Below are 24,164 nucleotides of genomic sequence, written 5' to 3' on the forward strand. Positions count from 1 at the left end.
GAACCATTCCTGTGACAGTAGTTACACATTCCGATTCTTCACTCCAGGTTTACTGTATCCCTTGGTCCTTCTTATTGACGATGAAACACAGAAATTGCATCGGAATTAAATACAAAAAGCTCAATGCCGACTTAAGTACAAGAAGACTGACTCTTCTTACTGACTATGTTTTGAACCATTCCGGTGACACTAGTCATAGATTCCGATGCTTCACTTCAAGGTTACTGTGTCCCTTGGACCTTCGTATTGACGATGAAACACAGAAATTGCATCGGAATTAAATACAAAGGGCAAAATGCCGACTTAAGTACACGAAGACTGACGTTTCTTACTGACTATGTTTTGAACCATTCCTGTGTCACTAGTTATAGATTCCGATGCTTCACTTCAGGTTTACTGTATACCTTGGACTTTCTAATTGACGATGAAATACAGAAATTGCATCGGAATTAAATAGAAAAGGCACAATGACGACATAAGTACAAGAAGACTGACTCTTCTTACTCTCTATGTTTTGAACCATTTCTGTGACACTAGTTATAGATTCCGATGCTCCACTTTAGGTTTACTGTCTCCCTTGGACCTTCTTATTGACGATGAAACACAGAGATTGCATCGGAATTGAATACAAAAGGCACAATACCGACTTAAGTACAAGAAGACTGACTCTTCTTACTGTCTATGTTTTGAACCATTCCTGTGACACTAGTTATAGATTCCGATTCTTCACTTCAGGTTTACTGTATCTCTCTGATCTTCTTATTGACGATGAATCACAGAAATTGCATCGGAATTAAATACAGAAGGCACAATGCCGACTTAAGTACAAGAAGACTGACTCTTCTTACAGTCTATGTTTTGAACCATTCCTGTGACACTAGTTATAGATTCCGATGCTTCACTTCAGTCTTACTGTATCCCTTGGACCTTCTTATTGACGATGAAACACAGAAATTGCATCGGAATTAAACACAAAAGGCACAATGCCGACTTAAGTACAAATACACTGACTCTTCTTACTGACTATGTTTTGAACCATTCCTGTGACACTGGTTATAGGTTCTGATGCTTCACTTCAGGTTTACTGTACCCCTCTGACCTTCTTATTGACGATGAAACACAGAATTGCATCGGAATTAAATACAAAAGGCACAATGCCGACTTAAGGACAAGAAGACTGACTCTTTTTACTGACTATGTTTTGAACCATTCCTGTGACACTAGTTATGGATTCGGATGCTTTACTTCTGGTTTACTGTATCCCTCTGACCTTCATATTGACGATGAAACACAGAAATTGCATCGGAATTAAATAGTAAAGACACAATGCCGACTTAAGTACAAGACGACTGACTTTTCTTACTGCCTTTATATTGAACCATTCCTGTGACACTAGTTATAGATTCCGATGCTTCACTTCAGGTTTACTGTATCCCTCTGATCTTCTTACTGACGATGAAACACAGAAATTGCTTCGGAATTAAATACAAAAGGCACAAAGCCGACTTAAGTACAAGAGGACAGATCCTTCTTAACGTCTATGCTTTGAACCATTCCTGAGACACTAGTTATAGATTCCGATGCTTCACTTCAGGTTTACTGTAACCCTCAGACCTTCTTATTGATGATGAAACACAGAAATTGCATCGGAGATAAATATAAAACGCACAATGCAGACTAAAGTACAAGAAGACTGACTCTTCTTAGAGACTATGTTTTGAAACATTCCTGTGACAGTAGTTATAGATTGCGATGCTTCACTTCAGGTTTGCTGTATCCCTCTGACCTTCTTATTGACGATGAAACACAGCATTTGCATCGGAATTAAATACAAAAGGCACAATGCCGACTTAAGTACAAGAAGACTGACTCTTCCTACTGTCTATGTTTTGAACCATTCCTGTTACACTAGTTATAGATTCCGATGCTTCACTTCAGGTTTACTGTATCCGTTGGACCTTCTTATTGACGATGAAACACAGAAATTGCATCGGAATTAAATACAAAAGGCACAATGCCGATTTAAGTACATGAAGACCGACTCTTTCTACTGACTATGCTTTGAACCATTCCTGTGACACTAGTTATAGATTCCGATGCTTCACTTCAGGTTTACTGTATCCCTTGGACCTTCTTCGTGACGATGAAACACAGAAATTGCATCGGAATTAAATACAAAAGGCACAATGCCGACTTAAGTACAAGAAGACTGACTCCTCTTACAGTCTATGCTTTGAACCATTCCTGTGACACTAGTTACACATTCCGATTCTTCACTCCAGGTTTACTGTATCCCTTGGACCTTTTTATTGACGATGAAACACAGAAATTGCATCGGAATTAAATACAAAAAGCACAATGCCGACTTAAGGACAAGAAGGCTAACTCTTCTTACTGACAATGTTTTGAACCATTCCTGTGACACTAGCTATAGATTCCGATGCTTCACTTCAGGTTTACTGTATACCTTGGACCTTATAATTGACGATGAAACACAGAGATTGCATCGGAATTAAATAGAAAAGGCACAATGCCGACTTAAGTACAGGAAGGCTGCCTGTTCTTGCTGTCTATGTTTTGAACCATTTCTGTGACACTAGTTACAGATTACGATGCTTCACTTCAGGTTTACTGTGTCCCTTGGACCTTCTTATTGACGATGAAACACAGAAATTGCATCGGATTTAAATACAAAAGGCACAATACCGACTTAAGTACAAGAAGACTGACGCTTCTTACTGACTATGTTTTTGAACCATTCCTGTGACACTAGTTATAGATTCCGATGCTTCACTTCAGGTTTACTGTATCCCTTGGACCTTCTTATTGACGATGAAACACAGATATTGCATCGGAATGAAATAGAAAAGGCACAATGCCGACTTAAGTACAAGAAGGCTGCCTCTTTTTACTGTCTATGTTTTGAACCATTTCTGTGACACTAGTTACAGATTGCGATACTTCACTTCAGGTTTACTGTCTCCCTTGGACCTTCTTATTGACGATGAAACACAGAAATTGCATCGTAATTAAATACAAAAGGCACAATACCGACTTAAGTACAAGAAGACTGACTCTTCTTACTGTCTATGTTTTGAACCATTCCTGTGACACTAGTTATACATTCCGATGCTTCACATCAGGTTTACTGCATCCCTATGATCTTCTTAATGACAATGAAACACAGAAATTGCATCGGAATTAAATACAAAAGGCACAATGCTGACTTAAGTACAAGAAGACTAACTCTTCTTACAGTCTATGTTTTGAACCATTCCTGTGACACTAGTTATAGATTCCGATGCTTCTCTTCAGGCTTACTGTATCCCTTGGACCATCTTATTGACGATGAAACACAGAAATTGCATCAGAATTAAATAGAAAAGGAACAATGCCGACTTAAGTACAAGAAGACTGACGCTTCTTACTGACTATGTTTTTCAACCATTCCTGTGACACTAGTTATAGATTCCGGTGCTTCACTCCAGGTTTACTGTTTCCCTTGGACCTTCTTATTGACGATGAAACACAGAAATTGCATCGGAATTAAATACAAAAGGCACAATGCCGACTTAAGTACAAGAAGACTGACCCTTCTTACTTACTATGTTTGAACCATTCCTGTGTCACTAGTTATAGATTCCGATGCTTCACTTCAGGTTTACTGTATACCTTGGACCTTGTAATTGACGATGAAACACAGAGATTGCATCGGAATTAAATAGGAAAGGCACAATGCCGACTTAAGTACAAGAGGACTGATCCTTCTTACTGTCTATGTTTTGAACCATTCCTGAGACACTAGTTATAGATTCCGATGCTTCACTTCAGGTTTACTGTAACACTCTGACCTTCTTATTGACGATGAAACACAGAAATTGCATCGGAATTAAATACAAAAGGCACAATGATGACTTAAGTACAAGATGACTGACTCTTCTTACTGACTATGTTTTGAACCATTCCGGTGACACTAGTCATAGATTCCGATGCTTCACTCCACGTTTACTGTATCCCTTGGACCTTCCTATTGACGATGAAACACAGAAATTGCATCGGAATTAAATACAAAAGGCACAGTGCCGACTTAAGTACAAGAAGACTGACTCTTCTTACTGTCTATGTTTTGAACCATTCCTGTGACACTAGTTATAGATTCCGATGCTTCACTTCAGGCTTACTGTATCCCTTGGACCTTCTTATTGACGATGAAACACAGAAATTGCATCGGAATTAAATACAAAAGGCACAATGATGACTTAAGTACAAGATGACTGACTCTTCTTACTGACTATGTTTTGAACCATTCCGGTGACACTAGTCATAGATTCCGATGCTTCACTTCAGGTTTACTGTATCCCTTGGACCTGCTTATTGACGATGAAACACAGAAATTGCATCGGAATCAAATAGAAAAGGCACAATGACGACTTAAGTACAAGAAGACTGACTCTTCTTACTCTCTATGTTTTGAACCATTTCTGTGACACTAGTTATAGATTCCGATGCTCCACTTCAGGTTTACTGTGTCCCTTGGACCTTCTTATTGACGATGAAACACAGAAATTGCATCGGAATTGAATACAAAAGGCACAATACCGACTTAAGTACAAGAAGACTGACTCTTTTTACTGTCTATGTTTTGAACCATTCCTGTGACACTAGTTATAGATTCCGATGCTTCACTTCAGGTTTACTGTATCTCTCTGATCTTCTTATTGACGATGAATCACAGAAATTGCATCGGAATTAAATACAGAAGGCACAATGCCGACTTAAGTACAAGAAGACTGAATCTTCTTACTGTCTATGTTTTGAACCATTCCTGTGACACTAGTTATAGATTCCGATGCTTCACTTCAGGCTTACTGTATCCCTTGGACCTTCTTATTGACGATGAAACACAGAAATTGCATCGGAATTAAACACAAAAGGCACAATGCCGACTTAAGTACAAATAGACTGACTCTTCTTACTGACTATGTTTTGAACCATTCCTGTGACAATGGTTATAGGTTCTGATGCTTCACTTCAGGTTTACTGTATCCCTATGATCTTCTTATTGACGATGAAACACAGAAATTGCATCGGAATTAAATACAAAAGGCACAATCCCGACTTAAGGACAAGAAGACTGACTCTTTTAACTGACTATGTTTTGAACCATTCCTGAGACACTAGTTATAGATTCCGATGCTTCACTTCAGGTTTACTGTAACACTCTGACCTTCTTATTGACGATGAAACACAGAAATTGCATCGGAATTAAATTCAAAAGGCACAATGCAGACTTATGTACAATAAGACTGACTCTTCTTACTGTCTATGTTTTAAACCATTCCTGTGACACTAGTTATAGATTCCGCTGCTACACTCCACGTTTACTGTATCCCTTGGACCTTCCTATTGACGATGAAACACAGAAATTGCATCGGAATTAAATACAAAAGGCACAATTCCGACTTAAGTACAAGAAGACTGACTCTTCTTACTGTCTATGTTTTGAACCATTCCTGTGACACTAGTTATAGATTCCGATGCTTCACTTCAGGCTTACTGTATCCCTTGGACCTTCTTATTGACGACGAAACACAGAAATTGCATCGGAATTAAATACAAAACGCACAATGCCGACTTAAGTACAAGAAGACTGACTCTTCTTACTGTCTATGCTTTGAACCATTCCTGTGACAGTAGTTACACATTCCGATTCTTCACTCCAGGTTTACTGTATCCCTTGGTCCTTCTTATTGACGATGAAACACAGAAATTGCATCGGAATTAAATACAAAAGGCACAATGCCGACTTAAGTACAAGAAGACTGACTCTTCTTACTGACTATGTTTTGAACCATTCCGGTGACACTAGTCATAGATTCCGAAGCTTCACTTCAAGGTTACTGTGTCCCTTGGAACTTCTTATTGACGATGAAACACAGAAATTGCATCGGAATTAAATACAAAGGGCAAAATGCCGACTTAAGTACACGAAGACTGACGTTTCTTACTGACTATGTTTTGAACCATTCCTGTGTCACTAGTTATAGATTCCGATGCTTCACTTCAGGTTTACTGTATACCTTGGACTTTCTAATTGACGATGAAATACAGAAATTGCATCGGAATTAAATAGAAAAGGCACAATGACGACTTAAGTACAAGAAGACTGACCCTTCTTACTCTCTATGTTTTGAACCATTTCTGTGACACTAGTTATAGATTCCGATGCTCCACTTCAGGTTTACTGTCTCCCTTGGACCTTCTTATTGACGATGAAACACAGAAATTGCATCGGAATTGAATACAAAAGGCACAATACCGACTTAAGTACAAGAAGACTGACTCTTCTTACTGTCTATGTTTTGAACCATTCCTGTGACACTAGTTATAGATTCCGATGCTTCACTTCAGGTTTACTGTATCTCTCTGATCTTCTTATTGACGATGAATCACAGAAATTGCATCGGAATTAAATACAGAAGGCACAATGCCGACTTAAGTACAAGAAGACTGACTCTTCTTACTGTCTATGTTTTGAACCATTCCTGTGACACTAGTTATAGATTCCGATGCTTCACTTCAGGCTTACTGTATCCCTTGGACCTTCTTATTGACGATGAAACACAGAAATTGCATCGGAATTAAACACAAAAGGCACAATGCCGACTTAAGTACATATAGACTGACTCTTCTTACTGACTATGTTTTGAACCATTCCTGTGACACTGGTTATAGGTTCTGATGCTTCACTTCAGGTTTACTGTACCCCTCTGACCTTCTTATTGACGATGAAACACAGAATTGCATCGGAATTAAATACAAAAGCCACAATGCCGACTTAAGGACAAGAAGACTGACTCTTTTTACTGACTATGTTTTGAACCATTCCTGTGACACTAGTTATGGATTCGGATGCTTTACTTCTGGTTTACTGTATCCCTCTGACCTTCTTATTGACGATGAAACACATAAATTGCATCGGAATTAAATAGTAAAGACACAATGCCGACTTAAGTACAAGACGACTGACTTTTCTTACTGCCTTTATATTGAACCATTCCTGTGACACTAGTTATAGATTCCGATGCTTCACTTCAGGTTTACTGTATCCCTCTGATCTTCTTATTGACGATGAAACACAGAAATTGCATTGGAATTAAATACAAAAGGCACAAAGCCGACTTAAGTACAAGAGGACAGATCCTTCTTAACGTCTATGTTTTGAACCATTCCTGAGACACTAGTTATAGATTCCGATGCTTCACTTCAGGTTTACTGTAACCCTCAGACCTTCTTATTGATGATGAAACACAGAAATTGCATCGGAGTTAAATATAAAACGCACAATGCAGACTTAAGTACAAGAAGGCTGACTCTTCTTACAGACTATGTTTTGAAACATTCCTGTGACAGTAGTTATTGATTGCGATGCTTCACTTCAGGTTTGCTGTATCCCTCTGACCTTCTTATTGACGATGAAACACAGCATTTGCATCGGAATTAAATTAAAAAGGCACAATGCCGACTTAAGTACAAGAAGACTGACTCTTCCTACTGTCTATGTTTTGAACCATTCCTGTTACACTAGTTATAGATTCCGATGCTTCACTTCAGGTTTACTGTATCCCTTGGACCTTCTTATTGACGATGAAACACAGAAATTGCATCGGAATTAAATACAAAAGGCACAATGCCGATTTAAGTACATGAAGACCGACTCTTTCTACTGACTATGCTTTGAACCATTCCTGTGACACTAGTTATAGATTCCGATGCTTCACTTCAGGTTTACTGTATCCCTTGGACCTTCTTCGTGACGATGAAACACAGAAATTGCATCGGAATTAAATACAAAAGGCACAATGCCGACTTAAGTACAAGAAGACTGACTCCTCTTACAGTCTATGCTTTGAACCATTCCTGTGACACTAGTTACACATTCCGATTCTTCACTCCAGGTTTACTGTATCCCTTGGACCTTTTTATTGACGATGAAACACAGAAATTGCATCGGAATTAAATACAAAAAGCACAATGCCGACTTAAGGACAAGAAGGCTAACTCTTCTTACTGACAATGTTTTGAACCATTCCTGTGACACTAGCTATAGATTCCGATGCTTCACTTCAGGTTTACTGTATACCTTGGACCTTATAATTGACGATGAAACACAGAGATTGCATCGGAATTAAATAGAAAAGGCACAATGCCGACTTAAGTACAAGAAGGTTGCCTGTTCTTACTGTCTATGTTTTGAACCATTTCTGTGACACTAGTTACAGATTGCGATGCTTCACTTCAGGTTTACTGTGTCCCTTGGACCTTCTTATTGACGATGAAACACAGAAATTGCATCGGATTTAAATACAAAAGGCACAATACCGACTTAAGTACAAGAAGACTGACGCTTCTTACTGACTATGTTTTTGAACCATTCCTTTGACACTAGTTATAGATTCCGATGCTTCACTTCAGGTTTACTGTATCCCTTGGACCTTCTTATTGACGATGAAACACAGATATTGCATCGGAATGAAATAGAAAAGGCACAATGCCGACTTAAGTACAAGAAGGCTGCCTCTTTTTACTGTCTATGTTTTGAACCATTTCTGTGAGACTAGTTACAGATTGCGATACTTCACTTCAGGTTTACTGTCTCCCTTGGACCTTCTTATTGACGGTGAAACACAGAAATTGCATCGTAATTAAATACAAAAGGCACAATACCGACTTAAGTACAAGAAGACTGACTCTTCTTACTGTCTATGTTTTGAACCATTCCTGTGACACTAGTTATAGATTCCGATGCTTCACTTCAGGTTTACTGTATCCCTATGATCTTCTTATTGACGATGAAACACAGAAATTGCATCGGAATTAAATACAAAAGGCACAATCCCGACTTAAGTACAAGAGAACTGATCCTTCTTACAGTCTATGTTTTGAACCATTCCTGAGACACTAGTTATAGATTCCGATGCTTCACTTCAGGTTTACTGTAACACTCTGACCTTCTTATTGACGATGAAACACAGAAATTGCATCGGAATTAAATACAAAAGGCACAATGCAGACTTATGTACAATAAGACTGACACTTCTTACTGTCTATGTTTTGAACCATTCCTGTGACACTAGTTATAGATTCCGATGCTTCACATCAGATTTACTGTATCCCTATGATCTTCTTATTGACAATGAAACACAGAAATTGCATCGGAATTAAATACAAAAGGCACAATGCTGACTTAAGTACAAGAAGACTGACGCTTCTTACTGACTATGTTTTTGAACCATTCCTGTGACACTAGTTATAGATTCCGATGCTTCACTTCAGGTTTACTGTATCCCTTGGACCTTCTTATTGACGATGAAACAAAGATATTGCATCGGAATGAAATAGAAAAGGCACAATGCCAACTTAAGTACAAGAATGCTGCTCTTTTTACTGTCTATGTTTTGAACCATTTCTGTGACACTAGTTACAGATTGCGATGCTTCACTTCAGGTTTACTGTCTCCCTTGGACCTTCTTATTGACGATGAAACACAGAAATTGCATCGGAATTAAATACAAAAGGCACAATACCGACTTAAGTACAAGAAGACTGACTCTTCTTACTGTCTATGTTTTGAACCATTTTTGTGACACTAGTTATAGATTCCGATGCTTCACATCAGGTTTACTGTATCCCTATGATCTTCTTAATGGCAATGAAACACAGAAATAGCATCGGAATTAAATACAAAAGGCACAATGCTGACTTAAGTACAAGAAGACTGACTCTTCTTACAGTCTATGTTTTGAACCATTCCTGTGACACTAGTTATAGATTCCGAAGCTTCACTTCAGGCTTACTGTATCCCTTGGACCTTCTTATTGACGATGAAACACAGAAATTGCATCAGAATTAAATAGAAAAGGAACAATGCCGACTTAAGTACAAGAAGACTGAGTCTTCTTACTGACTATGTTTTTCAACCATTCCTGTGACACTAGTTATAAATTCCGGTGCTTCACTCCAGGTTTACTGTTTCTCTTGGACCTTCTTATTGACGATGAAACACAGAAATTGCATCGGAATTAAATACAATAGGCACAATGCCGACTTAAGTACAAGAAGACTGACTGTTCTTACTGACTATGTTTGAACCATTCCGGTGTCACTAGTTATAGATTCCGATGCTTCACTTAAGGTTTACTGTATACCTTGGACCTTGTAATTGACTATGAAACACAGAGATTGCATCGGAATTAAATAGAAAAGGCACAATGCCGACTTAAGTACACGAATGCTGCCTCTTTTTACTGTCTATGTTTTGAGCCATTTCTGTGACACTAGTTATAGATTGCGATGCTTCACTTCTGGTTTACTGTCTCCCTTGGACCTTCTTATTGACGATGAAACACAGAACTTGCATCGGAATTAAATACAAAAGGCACAATACCGACTTAAGTACAAGAAGACTGACTCTTCTTACTGTCTATGTTTTGAACCATTCCTGTGACACTAGTTATAGATTCCGATGCTTCACTTCAGGTTTACTGTAACACTCTGACCTTCTTATTGACGATGAAACACAGAAATTGCATCGGAATTAAATACAAAAGGCACAATGCAGACTTATGTACAATAAGACTGACTCTTCTTACTGTCTATGTTTTGAACCATTCCTGTGACACTAGTTATAGATTCCGATGCTTCACATCAGATTGACTGTATCCCTATGATCTTCTTATTGACAATGAAACACAGAAATTGCATCGGAATTAAATACAAAAGGCACAATGCTGACTTAAGTACAAGAAGACTGACTCTTCTTACAGTCTATGTTTTGAACCATTCCTGTGACACTAGTTATAGATTCCGGTGCTTCACTCCAGGTTTACTGTTTCCCTTGGACCTTCATATTGACGATGAAACACAGAAATTGCATCAGAATTAAATAGAAAAGGCACAACGCCGACTTAAGTACAAGAAGACTGACGCTTCTTACTGACTATGTTTTTGAACCATTCCTGTGACACTAGTTATAGATTCCGATGCTTCAGTTCAGGTTTACTGTATCCCTTGGACCTTCTTATTGACGATGAAACACAGATATTGCATCGGAATGAAATAGAAAAGGCACAATGCCGACTTAAGTACAAGAATGCTGCCTCTTTTTACTGTCTATGTTTTGAACCATTTCTGTGACACTAGTTACAGATTACGATGCTTCACTTCAGGTTTACTGTCTCCCTTGGACCTTCTTATTGACGATGAAACACAGAAATTGCATCGGAATTAAATACAAAAGGCACAATACCGACTTAAGTACAAGAAGACTGACTCTTCTTACTGTCTATGTTTTTAACCATTCCTGTGACACTAGTTATAGATTCCGATGCTTCACATCAGGTTTACTGTATCCCTATGATCTTCTTAATGACAATGAAACACAGAAATTGCATCGGAATTAAATACAAAAGGCACAATGCTGACTTAAGTACAAGAAGACTGACTCTTCTTACAGTCTATGATTTGAACCATTCCTGTGACACTAGTTATAGATTCCGATGCATCACTTCAGGCTTACTGAATCCCTTGGACCTTCTTATTGACGATGAAACACAGAAATTGCATCAGAATTAAATAGAAAAGGAACAATGCCGACTTAAGTACAAGAAGACTGAGTCTTCTTACTGACTATGTTTTTCAACCATTCCTGTGACACTAGTTATAAATTCCGGTGCTTCACTCCAGGTTTACTGTTTCTCTTGGACCTTCTTATTGACGATGAAACACAGAAATTGCATCGGAATTAAATACAATAGGCACAATGCCGACTTAAGTACAAGAAGACTGACTCTTCTTACTGTCTATGTTTTGAACCATTCCTGTGTCACTAGTTATAGATTCCGATGCTTCACTTCAGGTTTACTGTAACCCTCTGACCTTCTTATTGATGATCAATCACAGAAATTGCATCGGAATTAAATACAAAAGGCACAATGCAGACTTATGTACAATAAGACTGACTCTTCTTACTGTCTATGTTTTGAACCATTCCTGTGACACTAGTTAAAGATTCCGATGCTTCACATCAGATTTACTGTATTCCTATGATCTTCTTATTGACAATGAAACACAGAAATTGCATCGGAATTAAATACAAAAGGCACAATGCTGACTTAAGTACAAGAAGACTGACTCTTCTTAAAGTCTATGTTTGAACCATTCCTGTGACACTAGTTATAGATTCCGGTGCTTCACTCCAGGTTTACTGTATCCCTTGGACCTTCTTATTGACGATGAAACACAGAAATTGCATCAGAATTAAATAGAAAAGGCACAATGCCGACATAAGTACAAGAAGACTGACGCTTCTTACTGACTATGTTTTTGAACCATTCCTGTGACACTAGTTATAGATTCCGATTCTTCACTTCAGGTTTACTGTATCCCTATGATCTTCTTATTGACGATGAAACACAGAAATTGCATCGGAATTAAATACAAAAGGCACAATGCCAACTTAAGTACAAGAAGACTGACTCTTCTTACAGTCTATGCTTTGAACCATTCCTGTGACAGTAGTTACACATTCCGATTCTTCTCTCCAGGTTTACTGTATCCCTTGGACCTTCTTATTGACGATGAAACACAGAAATTGCATCGGAATTAAATACAAAAGGCACAATACCGACTTAAGTACAAGAAGACTGACTCTTCTTACTGTCTATGTTTTGAACCATTCCTGTGACACTAGATATAGATTCCGATGCTTCACATCAGGTTTACTGTATCCCTATGATCCTCTTAATGACAATGAAACACAGAAATTGCATCGGAATTAAATACAAAAGGCACATTACCGACTTAAGTACAAGATGACTGACTCTTCTTACTGTCTATGTTTTGAACCATTCCTGTGACACTATTTATAGATTCCGATTCTTCACTTCAGGTTTACTGTATCCCTATGATCTTCTTATTGATGATGAAACACAGAAATAGCATCGGTATTAAATACAAAAGGCACAATCCCGACTTAAGTACAAGAGGACTGATCCTTCTTACTGTCTATGTTTTGAACCATTCCTGAGACACTAGTTATAGATTCCGATGCTTCACTTCAGGTTTACTGTAACCCTCTGACCTTCTTATTGATGATCAAACACAGAAATTGCATCGGAATTAAATACAAAAGGCACAATGCAGACTTAAGTACAATAAGACTGACTCTTCTTACAGACTATGTTTTGAACCATTCCTGTGACACTGGTTATAGATTGCAATGCTTCACTTCAGGTTTGCTGTATCCCTCTGACCTTCTTATTGACGATGAAACACAGAATTTGCATCGGAATTAAATACAAAAGGCACAATGCCGACTTAAGTACAAGAAGACTGACTCTTCCTACTGTCTATGTTATGAACCATTCCTGTGACACTAGTTATAGATTCCGATGCTTCACTTCAGGTTTACTGTATCCCTTGGACCTTCTTATTGACGATGAAACACAGAAATTGCATCGGAATTAAATACAAAAGGCACAATGCCGATTTAAGTACATGAAGACGGACTCATTCTACTGAATATGCTTATGAACTATTCCTGTCACACTAGTTATAGATTCCGATGCTTCACTTCGGGTTTACTGTATCCCTTCGACCTTCTTATTGACGATGAAACACAGAAATTGCATCGGAATTAAATACAAAAGGCACAATGCCAACTTAAGTACAAGAAGACTGACTCTTCTTACTGTCTATGCTTTGAACCATTCCTGTGACAGTAGTTACACATTCCGATTCTTCTCTCCAGGTTTACTGTATCCCTTGGACCTTCTTATTGACGATGAAACACAGAAATTGCATCGGAATTAAATACAAAAGGCACAATGCCGACTTAAGGACAAGAAGACTAACTCTTCTTACTGACAATGATTTGAACCATTCCTGTGACACTAGCTATAGATTCCGATGCTTCACTTCAGGTTTACTGTATCCCTCTGACCTTCTTATTGACGATGAAACACAGAAATTGCATCGGAATTAAATACAAAAGGCACAATGCCGACTTCAGTACAAGAAGACTGACTCTTCTTACTGTCTATGCTTTGAACCATTCCATTGACACTAGTTATAGATTCCGATGCTTCACTCCAGGTTTACTGTATCCCTTGGACCTTCTTATTGACGATTAAACACAGAAATTGCATCGGAATTAAATAGAAAACGCACAATGACGTCTTAAGTACAAGAGTACTGACTCTTCTTCCTTCTATGTTTTGAACCATTCCGGTGACACTAGTCATAGATTCCGATGCTTCACCACAGGTTTACTGTATCCCTTGGACCTTCTTATTGACGATGAAACACAGAAATTGCATCGGAATTAAATACAAAGGGCAAATTGCCGACATAAGTACACGAAGACTGACTCTTCTTACTGCCTATGTTTTGAACCATTCCTGTGACACTAGTTATAGATTCCGATGCTTCACTTCAGGTTTACTGTATCCCTTGGACCTTCCTATAGACGATGAAACACAGAAATTGCATCCGAATTAAATACAAAAGGCACAATATCGACTTAAGTACAAGAAGACTGACTCTTCCTACTGTCTATGTTTTGAACCATTCCTGTGACACTAGTTATAGATTTCGATGCTACACTTCAGGTTTACTGTATCCCTCTGACCTTCTTATTGACGATGAAACACAGAAATTGCATCGGAAATAAATACATAAGGCACAATGCCGACTTAAGTACAGGAAGACTGACTCTTCTTACTAACTATGTTTTGAACCATTCTCGTGACACTAGTTATAGATTCCGATGCTTCACTTCAGGTTTACTGTATCCCTTAAACCTTCTTATTGTCGATGAAACACAGAAATTGCATCGGAATTAAATACAAAAGGCACAATGCCGACTTAAGTACAAGGAGACTGACTCCTCTTACTGAGTATGTTTGAACCATTCCTGTGTCACTAGTTATAGATTCCGATGCTTCACTTCAGGTTTACTGTATACCTTGGACCTTATAATTGACGATGAAACACAGAGATTGCATCGGAATTAAATAGAAAAGGCACAATGCCGACTTAAGTACAAGAAGGCTGCCTGTTCTCACTGTCTATGTTTTGAACCATTTCTGTGACACTAGTTACAGATTACGATGCTTCACTTCAGGTTTACTGTGTCCCTTGGACCTTCTTATTGACGATGAAACACAGAAATTGCATCGGAATTAAATACAAAAGGCACAATACCGACTTAAGTACAAGAAGACTGACGCTTCTTACTGACTATGTTTTTGAACCATTCCTGTGACACTAGTTATAGATTCCGATGCTTCACTTCAGGTTTACTGTATCCCTCGGACCTTCTTATTGACGATGAAACACAGATATTGCATCGGAATGAAATAGAAAAGGCACAATGCCGACTTAAGTACAAGAAGGCTGCCTCTTTTTACTGTCTATGTTTTGAACCATTTCTGTGACACTAGTTACAGATTGCGATACTTCACTTCAGGTTTACTGTCTCCCTTGGACCTTCTTATTGACGATGAAACACAGAAATTGCATCGTAAATAAATACAAAAGGCACAATACCGACTTAAGTACAAGAAGACTGACTCTTCTTACTGTCTATGTTTTGAACCATTCCTGTGACACTAGTTATAGATTCCGATGCTTCACATCAGGTTTACTGTATCCCTATGATCTTCTTAATGACAATGAAACACAGAAATTGCATCGGAATTAAATACAAAAGGCACAATGCTGACTTAAGTACAAGAAGACTGACTCTTCTTACAGTCTATGTTTTGAACCATTCCTGTGACACTAGTTATAGATTCCGATGCTTCACTTCAGGCTTACTGTATCCCTTGGACCTTCTTATTGACGATGAAACACAGAAATTGCATCAGAATTAAATAGAAAAGGAACAATGCCGACTTAAGTACAAGAAGACTGACGCTTCTTACTGACTATGTTTTTCAACCATTCCTGTGACACTAGTTATAGATTCCGGTGCTTCACTCCAGGTTTACTGTTTCCCTTGGACCTTCTTATTGACGATGAAACACAGAAATTGCATCGGAATTAAATACAAAAGGCACAATGTCGACTTAAGTACAAGAAGACTGACTCTTCTTACTGACTATGTTTGAACCATTCCTCTGTCACTAGTTATAGATTCCGATGCTTCACTTCAGGTTTACAGTATACCTTGGACCTAGTAATTGACGATGAAACACAGAGATTGCATCGGAATTAAATAGAAAAGGCACAATGCCGACTTAAGTACACGAATGCTGCCTCTTTTTACTGTCTATGTTTTGAACCATTTCTGTGACACTAGTTATAGATTGCGATGCTTCACTTCAGGTTTACTGTCTCCCCTGGACCTTCTTATTGACGATGAAACACAGAACTTGCATCGGAATTAAATACAAAAGGCACAATACCGACTTAAGTACAAGAAGACTGACTCTTCTTACTGTCTATGTTTTGAACCATTCCTGTGACACTAGTTATAGATTCCGATGCTTCACTTCAGGTTTACTGTATCCCTATGATCTTCTTATTGACGATGAAACACAGAAATTGCATCGGAATTAAATACAAAAGGCACAATCCCGACTTAAGTACAAGAGGACTGATCCTTCTTACTGTCTATGTTTTGAACCATTCCTGAGACACTAGTTATAGATTCCGATGCTTCACTCCAGGTTTACTGTTTCCCTTGGACCTTCTTATTGACGATGAAACACAGAAATTGCATCAGAATTAAATAGAAAAGGCACAACGCCTACTTAAGTACAAGAAGACTGACGCTTCTTACTGACTATGTTTTTGAACCATTCCTGTGACACTAGTTATAGATTCCGATGCTTCACTTCAGGTTTACTGTATCCCTTGGACCTTCTTATTGACGATGAAACACAGATATAGCATCGGAATGAAATAGAAAAGGCACAATGCCGACTTAAGTACAAGAATGCTGCCTCTTTTTACTGTCTATGTTTTGAACCATTTCTGTGACACTAGTTACAGATTGCGATGCTTCACTTCAGGTTTACTGTCTCCCTTGGACCTTCTTATTGACGATGAAACACAGAAATTGCATCGGAATTAAATGCAAAAGGCACAATACCGACTTAAGTACAAGAAGACTGACTCTTCTTACTGTCTATGTTTTGAACCATTCCTGTGACACTAGTTATAGATTCCGATGCTTCACATCAGGTTTACTGTATCCCTATGATCTTCTTAATGACAATGAAACACAGAAATTGCATCGGAATTAAATACAAATATCACAATGCTGACTTAAGTACAAGAAGACTGACTCTTCTTACAGTCTATGTTTTGAACCATTCCTGTGACACTAGTTATAGATTCCGATGCTTCACTTCAGGCTTACTGTATCCCTTGGAACTTCTTATTGACGATGAAACACAGAAATTGGATCAGAATTAAATAGAAAAGGAACAATGCCGACTTAAGTACAAGAAGACTGAATCTTCTTACTGACTATGTTTTTCAACCATTCCTGTGACACTAGTTATAGATTCCGGTGCTTCACTCCAGGTTTACTGTTTCCCTTGGACCTTCTTATTGACGATGAAACACAGAAATTGCATCGGAATTAAATACAAAAGGCACAATGCCGACTTAAGTACAAGAAGACTGACTGTTCTTACTGACTATGTTTGAACCATTCCTGTGTCACTAGTTATAGATTCCGATGCTTCACTTAAGGTTTACTGTATACCTTGGACCTTGTAATTGACGATGAAACACAGAGATTGCATCGGAATTAAACAGAAAAGGCACAATGCCGACTTAAGTACACGAATGCTGCCTCTTGTTACTGTCTATGTTTTGAACCATTTCTGTGACACTAATTATAGATTGCGATGCTTCACTTCTGGTTTACTGTCTCCCTTGGACCTTCTTATTGACGAAGAAACACAGAACTTGCATCGGAATTAAATACAAAAGGCACAATACCGACTTAAGTACAAGAAGACTGACTCTTCTTACTGTCTATGTTTTGAACCATTCCTTTGACACTAGTTATAGATTCCGGTGCTTCACTCCAGGTTTACTGTTTCCCTTGGACCTTCTTATTGACGATGAAACACAGATATTGCATCGGAATTAAATACAAAAGGCACAATACCGACTTAAGTACAAGAAGACTGACTCTTCTTACTGTCTATGTTTTGAACCATTCCTGTGACACTAGTTATAGATTCCGATGCTTCACATCAGGTTTACTGTATCCCTATGATCCTCTTAATGACAATGAAACACAGAAATTGCATCGGAATTAAATACAAAAGGCACAATACCGACTTAAGTACAAGAAGACTGACTCTTCTTACTGTCTATGTTTTGAACCATTCCTGTGACACTAGTTATAGATTCCGATGCTTCACTTCAGGTTTACTGTATCCCTATGTCATCTTATTGATGATGAAACACAGAAATAGCATCGGAATTAAATACAAAAGGCACAATCCCGACTTAAGTACAAGAGGACTGATCCTTCTTACTGTCTATGTTTTGAACCATTCCTGAGACACTAGTTATAGATTCCGATGCTTCACTTCAGGTTTACTGTAACCCTCTGACCTTCTTATTGATGATCAAACACAGAAATTGCATCGGAATTAAATACAAAAGGCACAATGCAGACTTAAGTACAATAAGACTGACTCTTCTTACAGACTATGTTTTGAACCATTCCTGTGACACTGGTTATAGATTGCGATGCTTCACTTCAGGTTTGCTGTATCCCTCTGACCTTCTTATTGACGACGAAACACAGAATTTGCATCGGAATTAAATACAAAAGGCACAATGCCGACTTAAGTACAAGAAGACTGACTCTTCCTACTGTCTATGTTTTGAACCATTCCTGTGACACTAGTTATAGATTCCGATGCTTCACTCGAGGTTTACTGTATCCCTTGGACCTTCTTATTGACGATGAAACACAGAAATTGCATCGGAATTAAATAGAAAAGGCACAATGCCGTCTTAAGTACAAGAGTACTGACTCTTCTTCCTTCTATGTTTTGAACCATTCCGGTGACACTAGTCATAGATTCCGATGCTTCACCACAGGTTTACTGTATCCCTTGGACCTTCTTATTGACGATGAAAAACAGAAGTTGCATCGGAATTAAATACAAAGGGCAAATTGCCGACTTCAGTACACGAAGACTGACTCTTCTTACTGCCTATGTTTTGAACCATTTCTGTGACACTAGTTATAGATTCCGATGCTACACTCCAAGTTTACTGTATCCCTTGGACCTTCTTATTGACGATGAAAAACAGAAATTGCATCGGAATTAAATAGAAAAGGCACAATGCCGACTTAAGTACAAGAAGGCTGCCTGTTCTTACTGTCTATGTTTTGAACCATTTCTGTGACACTAGTTACAGATTGCGATGCTTCACTTCAGGTTTACTGTGTCCCTTGGACCTTCTTATTGACGATGAAACACAGAAATTGCATCGGAATTAAATACAAAAGGCACAATACCGACTTAAGTACAAGAAGACTGACGCTTCTTACTGACTATGTTTTTGAACCATTCCTGTGACACTAGTTATAGATTCCGATGCTTCACTTCAGGTTTACTGTATCCCTTGGACCTTCTTATTGACGATGAAACACAGATATTGCATCGGAATGAAATAGAAAAGGCACAATGCCGACTTAAGTACAAGAAGGCTGCCTCTTTTTACTGTCTATGTGTTGAACCATTTCTGTGACACTAGTTACAGATTGCGATACTTCACTTCAGGTTTACTGTATCCCTATGATCTTCTTAATGACAATGAAACACAGAAATTGCATCGGAATTAAATACAAAAGGCACAATGCCGACTTAAGTACAAGAAGACTGACTGTTCTTACTGACTATGTTTGAACCATTCCTGTGACACTAGTTATAGATTCCGATGCTTCACATCAGGTTTACTGTATCCCTATGATCTTCTTAATGACAATGAAACACAGAAATTGCATCGGAATTAAATACAAAAGGCACAATGCTGACTTAAGTACAAGAAGACTGACTCTTCTTACAGTCTATGTTTTGAACCATTCCTGTGCCACTAGTTATAGATTCCGATGCTTCACTTCAGGCTTACTGTATCCCTTGGACCTTCTTATTGACGATGAAACACAGAAATTGCATCAGAATTAAATAGAAAAGGAACAATGCCGACTTAAGTACAAGAAGACTGACGCTTCTTACTGACTATGTTTTTCAACCATTCCTGTGACACTAGTTATAGATTCCGGTGCTTCACTCCAGGTTTACTGTTTCCCTTGGACCTTCTTATCGACGATGAAACACAGAAATTGCATCGGAATTAAATACAAAAGGCACAATGCCGACTTAAGTACAAGAAGACTCACTCTTCTTACTGACTATGTTTGAATCATTCCTGTGTCACTAGTAATAGATTCCGATGCTTCACTTCAGGTTTACTGTATACCTTGGACCTTGTAATTGACGATGAATTACAGAGATTGCATCGGAATTAAATAGAAAAGGCACAATGCCGACTTAAGTACACGAATGCTGCCTCTTTTTACTGTCTATGTTTTGAACCATTTCTGTGACACTAGTTATAGATTGCGATGCTTCACTTCAGGTTTACTGTCTCCCTTGGACCTTCTTATTGACGATGAAACACAGAACTTGCATCGGAAATAAATACAAAAGGCACAATACCGACTTAAGTACAAGAAGACTGACTCTTCTTACTGTCTATGTTTTGAACCATTCCTGTGACACTAGTTATAGATTCCGATGCTTCACTTCAGGTTTACTGTATCCCTATGATCTTCTTATTGATGATGAAACACAGAAATTGCATCGGAATTAAATACAAAAGGCACAATCCCAACTTAAGTACAAGAGGACTGATCCTTCTTACTGTCTATGTTTTGAACCATTCCTGAGACACTAGTTATAGATTCCGATGCTTCACTTTAGGTTTACTGTAACACTCTGACCTTCTTATTGATGATGAAACACAGAAATTGCATCGGAATTAAATACAAAAGGCACAATGCTGACTTAAGTACAAGAAGACTGACTCTTCTTACAGTCTATGTTTCTGAACCATTCCTGTGACACTAGTTATAGATTCCGATGCTTCACTCGAGGTTTACTGTTTCCCTTGGACCTTCTTATTGACGATGAAACACAGAAATTGCATCAGAATTAAATAGAAAAGGCACAACGCCGACTTAAGTACAAGAAGACTGACGCTTCTTACTGACTATGTTTTTGAACCATTCCTGTGACACTAGTTATAGATTCCGATGCTTCACTTCAGGTTTACTGTATCCCTTGGACCTTCTTATTGACGATGAAACACAGATATTGCATCGGAATGAAATAGAAAAGGCACAATGCCGACTTAAGTACAAGAATGCTGCCTCTTTTTACTGTCTATGTTTTGAACCATTTCTGTGACACTAGTTACAGATTGCGATGCTTCACTTCAGGTTTACTGTCTCCCTTGGACCTTCTTATTGACGATGAAACACAGAAATTGCATCGGAATTAAATACAAAAGGCACAATACCGACTTAAGTACAAGAAGACTGACTCTTCTTACTGTCTATGTTTTGAACCATTCCTGTGACACTAGTTATAGATTCCGATGCTTCACATCAGGTTTACTGTATCCCTATGATCTTCTTAATGACAATGAAACACAGAAATTGCATCGGAATTAAATACAAAAGGCACAATGCTGACTTAAGTACAAGAAGACTGACTCTTCTTACAGTCTATGTTTTGAACCATTCCTGTGACACTAGTTATAGATTCCGATGCTTCACTTCAGGCTTACTGTATCCCTTGGAACTTCTTATTGACGATGAAACACAGAAATTGCATCAGAATTAAATAGAAAAGGAACAATGCCGACTTAAGTACAAGAAGACTGAGTCTTCTTACTGACTATGTTTTTCTACCATTCCTGTGACACTAGTTATAGATTCCGGTGCTTCACTCCAGGTTTACTGTTTCCCTTGGACCTTCTTATTGACGATGAAACACAGAAATTGCATCGGAATTAAATACAAAAGGCACAATGCCGACTTAAGTACAAGAAGACTGACTGTTCTTACTGACTATGTTTGAACCATTCCTGTGTCACTAGTTATAGATTCCGATGCTTCACTTAAGGTTTACTGTATACCTTGGACCTTGTAATTGACGATGAAACACAGAGATAGCATCGGAATTAAACAGAAAAGGCACAATGCCGACTTAAGTACACGAATGCTGCCTCTTTTTACTGTCTATGTTTTGAACCATTTCTGTGACACTAGTTATAGATTGCGATGCTTCACTTCTGGTTTACTGTCTCCCTTGGACCTTCTTATTGACGATGAAACACAGAACTTGCATCGGAATTAAATACAAAAGGCACAATACCGACTTAAGTACAAGAAGACTGACTCTTCTCACTGTCTATGTTTTGAACCATTCCTGTGACACTAGTTATAGATTCCGATGCTTCACTTCAGGTTTACTGTAACCCTCTGACCTTCTTATTGATGATCAAACACATCAATTGCATCGGAATTAAATACAAAAGTCACAATGCAGACTTATGTACAATAAGACTGACTCTTCTTACTGTCTATGTTTTGAACCATTCCTGTGACACTAGTTATAGATTCCGATGCTTCACATCAGATTTACTGTATCCCTATGATCTTCTTATTGACAATGAAACACAGAAATCGCATCGGAATTAAATACAAAAGGCACAATGCTGACTTAAGTACAAGAAGACTAACTCTTCTTAAAGTCTATGTTTGAACCATTCCTGTGACACTAGTTATAGATTCCGGTGCTTCACTCCAGGTTTACTGTTTCCCTTGGACCTTCTTATTGACGATGAAACACAGAGATTGCATCAGAATTAAATAGAAAAGGGACAATGCCGACATAAGTACAAGAAGACTGACGCTTCTTACTGACTATGTTTTTGAACCATTCCTGTGACACTAGTTATAGATTCCGATGCTTCACTTCAGGTTTACTGTATCCCTTGGACCATCTTATTGACGATGAAACACAGATATTGCGTCGGAATGAAATAGAAAAGGCACAATGCCGACTTAAGTACAAGAAGGCTGCCTCTTTTAACTGTCTATGTTTTGAACCATTTCTGTGACACTAGTTACAGATTGCGATGCTTCACTTCAGGTTTACTGTCTCCATTGGACCTTCTTATTCACGATGAAACACAGAAATTGCATCGGAATTAAATACAAAAGGCACAATACCAACCTAAGTACAAGAAGACTGACTCTTCTTACTGTCTATGTTTTGAACCATTCCTGTGACACTAGTTATAGATTCCGATGCTTCACATCAGGTTTACTGTATCCCTATGATCCTCTTAATGACAATGAAACACAGAAATTGCATCGGAATTAAATACAAGAGGCACAATACCGACTTAAGTACAAGAAGACTGACTCTTCTTACTGTCTATGTTTTGAACCATTCCTGTGACACTAGTTATAGATTCCGATGCTTCACTTCAGGTTTACTGTATCCCTATGATCTTCTTATTGATGATGAAACACAGAAATAGCATCGGAATTAAATACAAAAGGCACAATCCCGACTTAAGTACAAGAGGACTGATCCTTCTTACTGTCTATGTTTTGAACCATTCCGGAGACACTAGTTATAGATTCCGATGCTTCACTTCAGGTTTACTGTAACCCTCTGACCTTCTTATTGATGATCAATCACAGAAATAGCATCGGAATTAAATACAAAAGGCACAATCCAGACTTAAGTACAATAAGACTGACTCTTCTTACAGACTATGTTTTGAACCATTCCTGTGACACTGGTTATAGATTGCGATGCTTCACTTCAGGTTTGCTGTATCCCTCTGACCTTCTTATTGACGATGAAACACAGAATTTGCATCGGAATTAAATACAAAAGGCACAATGCCGACTTAAGTACAAGAAGACTGACTCTTCCTACTGTCTATGTTTTGAACCATTCCTGTGACACTAGTTATAGATTCCGATGCTTCACTTCAGGTTTACTGTATCCCTTGGACCTTCTTATTGACGA

The sequence above is a fragment of the Schistocerca serialis genome, chromosome 4 (genome assembly GCF_023864345.2).
Source record: "Schistocerca serialis cubense isolate TAMUIC-IGC-003099 chromosome 4, iqSchSeri2.2, whole genome shotgun sequence".
Taxonomy (NCBI): domain Eukaryota; kingdom Metazoa; phylum Arthropoda; class Insecta; order Orthoptera; family Acrididae; genus Schistocerca; species Schistocerca serialis.